This window comes from Ptychodera flava (genome assembly GCF_041260155.1).
Source record: "Ptychodera flava strain L36383 chromosome 3 unlocalized genomic scaffold, AS_Pfla_20210202 Scaffold_25__1_contigs__length_14229661_pilon, whole genome shotgun sequence".
Classification (NCBI taxonomy): domain Eukaryota; kingdom Metazoa; phylum Hemichordata; class Enteropneusta; family Ptychoderidae; genus Ptychodera; species Ptychodera flava.
The window spans coordinates 7,569,483-7,574,031 of NW_027248279.1; positions in this window are offsets into that span (position 1 = coordinate 7,569,483).

Below are 4,549 nucleotides of genomic sequence, written 5' to 3' on the forward strand. Positions count from 1 at the left end.
GTTCAGATACTTGATTTATTTGGAGTTAACGCTGATACACTTCCTCTGCTTTTACGTTCGTGTATACTTCGACAAGGAAAAATACCTTCGCTAATGTTTATTTGTATAGATTGTCACCAACCTTATTGATACGCTTTTTGTGGTTTCTGTCTGTCCCTGTCTATATCACTGATTCTCTGGGGGATGATGTTTCTGTCACAAAGACAACGAATGGAGGGCAAAATATGACAAGAAGCAGTAGGTAGAATATTCAAGTCTTGATGGTAACTTTCGTCTCTCCCAGTGTATTGTTTTCATCTAAACCATGTATAGTCATTCGGAAATGGGAACCTTTCAACTCCTGAAAGTCTTTATCATAGCTGTAATGCTTCACTATCGACTTCAATGTCCTCGATCAGCGACAAACTTTGACCGTTACGTAGACAAAGGACCCTAATGCTCGTTATCCCAGACGACCTTCTCTTAGACTTACACCAAGTCTCCTGGAACATCATAGAATGTTTTGATGACTATAGACACTTAAGAAAAAGAGTCAAAAGAGTCAAAAATCTTATTTTTAAATCCAAATCACAGTACTACAACAACCTCCTATCTTCTCGTGACATGAATATATCGAAGAACTGGAAATCATTTCGCGAATTTGCTCCATCAAAATTGTCAAGTACGCCCACCAACTTAGATCAGGTAAAAAGTATTTTCACTGATCCTAAATAAATCTCAAATACATTCAATAATACTTATTAACATCATCAACAAGCTGTCCTCCAAATGTAACAGTAGCCCAGCCAATCTTGACAAATGTCAGATTTCGTCAGTATCCAAAATAACCCTCTTTCAATTTTCAACATCCCACCAATGTCTTTTAATTTTGTTCTCCCCAACCCAAATCTCTAAATTGTAAGAAATCTTCCGGTTTAGATTAATTACCACCCAAATTCTAAAAGTTGGCTGCCAACACTATAGCACCTTCCCTCACGTATGCATTTATCTGCTGCATTATCAAAGGTCAGTTTCCATCTTTATGGAAATTGGCTCGTGTCAGTCCAATCTATAAAAAAGTCCAATAGATGAACCTGGTAACTACGGTACAGGCCAATAAGTGTACTTGCTGTGCTTTCCAAACTTCTTGAACGCCATATTCACAATCACCTTGTAAAATTCATGGAAACACACAATCTCTTCCTTTCAAACCAATCTGGATTTCGTGCCAAAAACTCTTGTGAAAGTACTCTTGTGGTCTGGTTATCTCATGGACTAAAGAAATCGATCGTGGAAACATCGTTGGCTGAGCAAAACGTTATATCTCGTTGATCACACAATGTTGTTGTCAAAACTAAAATCAATGGGTGTTCTGATCATACGCTGTCATTGTTTAAATCATACTTACTCACACGTAAACAATTTGTGCAGTTTAAACGTACAAACTCAGATGTAGTTGATGTCATGGTCGGTGTGCCGCAAGGTTCCATACTGGGGCCATTGCTCTTTATTATTTATGTTAACGATTTGCCCCTTCACCTTGAAAATTCATGCTGTACTTCCTTTGCAGATGACACAACACTTCATGTTTCAAACAAGTCCTTAAACACTATCTACTTACCTGAATGCTGATCTAAAAGTGTTGACAATTGGTGTCTTACTATCAAAAATTTTGTATCAATTCTTGTAAGACAATGATCATCACAACTTCTCTGAAGAGACAGCACATTGACAGTGAAAACTTCAACCTAACTTTGGCTGGTAAAACTATTGACCGCGTCTTATCAGAGAGGTTACTAGGGGTCACTATTCTAATAACCTAGACTGGTGTGATCACATTTCAAACCATTGAAAGCAAAATCAATTCCAAATTGTTTCTTTTGGCACGCATCAAAAATTTCTTCCTCTCCACTCACGCAAGCTATTCTATTACTGTTTCATCTCACCACACATCAATTACTGTTCTAATGTTTGGAGCTTTACTTCCAATAGCAATATCTATGCATTGGAGCGTCTACAGAGACGTGCAATGAGACTTATTCTTGACACTGTTCCGCCTCTTTCCACTTATCAAATGTATACTCAGCTTCATTGGCTGCCGATTAACTTGAAACTCCGTTTTAACCGTATGGCCCAAATTTACAGAGCAACTCACAATCTAACCCCTGACTATATAACCAGTATGTTCAATAATTATATCCCTTCAAGATCACTTCGTTCCTCCAATCAAACCTCCTTAAAGTTCCCAAAGCACACACACACTTCTTTATGAAAACACCTTATCTGTGCGAGCTTGGATGAATATAACAATCTCTCCAAATCAATCAGAGACTCCGAGTCACTGACTACTCTTAAGAAATCTTGTAACAACTTTCTGTATTCTTTTACTTGTCTGATGCCTCTTCGTAGTTTTTTTTTTGATATTTGTACTTCTGTGTTTTTCTGTGTTTTCAAGTTGGTGCTGTAATATGATTTTCTTTTGTCTATTCGACCTCCATGAAAAGAGGTGTTTCACCTATGGAGTTATCGAGTTTAAATAAAGATTAATAAATAAATAGATCCGGAGACAGGACAAACAACCCTACATAGAACGCTTTACTTATTATACAACAAAAACTGTAAATTACGTAAATCACGATTTGGAAGGGATACAACGTCATGAATAAGTCAAGAGATTCAACTTGATGAGGAACAGAGGAAAGGATAAAATATTGAAGCCTTGATGGCGATTTCTATTCACACATTTATTGAGTAAGCTGGATAATCAGTCACCAATTTTTTATTTTTTGTTCGATGTTATGCTCCATTAATACGATATATCGAAGAAACAGGAGCATCACCGTTGGTCTTTAGGAAAACAGGACCATGGAAAGTCAACTATTATCGAAATGAATGACTTTTTGTTCCTTGGTCAGAAGCCGACTACCGCTCTGAGTGACCGAGCGTCCAGTATTGGGATAAACAAAGGACAGAGTCGTTTTACAATAACTTGATTGGTTTTCGCGCATTTGACCGAAACAGTGCACTAATTAGAATGTGCAATTATCTCTTTAAATGGCGACACGTGTATACTTTTAAATTACTGTGGTTAAATTAGGAAATTAAGGTTAGTATTATGACGAAATGCCATATGACGATTTCCTTCAACCTGAGTATGATCTTGGTTGATACATTGAATCAGTCTGAGACTTGAACCTTTGCTAATTGTGGTTATGACATATTGCCTTCAAGTTTGCAACATTGTAAAGAGAGAATTTAAATGTAAAATTCAGGTTCAGTTTGCAAGATTTCGCAGTTCGTCAAATAATCAATTCAATTTCTGACGTGTGTTATGGTGATATTTGTGTTCGCCACATACATTATGAAAGTTTTATTATATCAATGATTAAAAATGATAAAACAAGTATCAAAGTGTTCAATAGCGCGTTTTTCGGAAACTGAAATCGGCTAAACAGAAGATGATTGTTTAGTTAGCGTACTTGTTTTTTGTTGTTTTGTGTTTATTTGTTTGTATATTTGTTTTGGGGTGTTGCATAGACTAATGTTTGTAATTGGTAATGAAATTAAAACGATTACCTATGAAATTTCATAACACAATCGTTTATTAACTACTAGTTTTGAATATACTACTATATTAAAAAAATACATGTACTCCGTCGAATTGCTTGAAAACCTAAAATTGAAAAACTTTTCTTCTTTTTATCATTTATAACAACATTATATTACTACCATGAAATGTAAAACCAAAGAATATTTAACATGCAAAATCATTTATATTTTTGGTCGTTTGTTTAGCTGTCTGTCTGTATGTCTATCTATATGTTTCTGACATCTGTCGTGCAGTCTTTGTTAAATACAATTTCTTCAAGTGACAGGAACGGTAGCTATTGATGATTTTTTCACAATTAAAATGTTCAATGTATCAACTACTATTTCCTGTTCCACTTTGGAGAGGTTTATTTAAATTCCCAGTATTCAGCTTCTGAACACAACAAGTCTACATTGTGAAGTGCATAATATTGTGCACTTGTGGATCTAGGTCAAGAATAAATTTTAATGGTATACAACAATAACAATGCAGTGTATACATGCAATGGCTATATTTCTTAGAACGTCAACATGAAGAGTAAAAAAAACAAACTATAGTGACACAGAACAAAAATACTGGGGAAAAAAATCAGCAAATGTTACAGTTACTTGCCTTTAATATTCAGTTACTTGATTATGTTTAATAGATGTATATCTTTGTACGTGCACATCACTGACTTCAAAGTTACACAACCTTCAGAGATGAATTAAAGCGCAGTGGTCGTCGCGCTGCGCATCCTCCTGAGGGGGTCCCCCTCTGTTGTAAACAAATCCAAGAACGCCGCACATGTTACGGGTTGATTGTAATGTTTGCGATATTGCCGCTTGTTAAAATGGCGGCTGATATGTCACAAGCATACCAACTAACCAAATGTAACACGCAATAAAAGGTCAATTAATCTAAGTTAAATATCTGCTGAATATTGAACAATAATTACACGCTGGATTGAGATCACATTTGCTCATGATTTTCTTGAAGCAG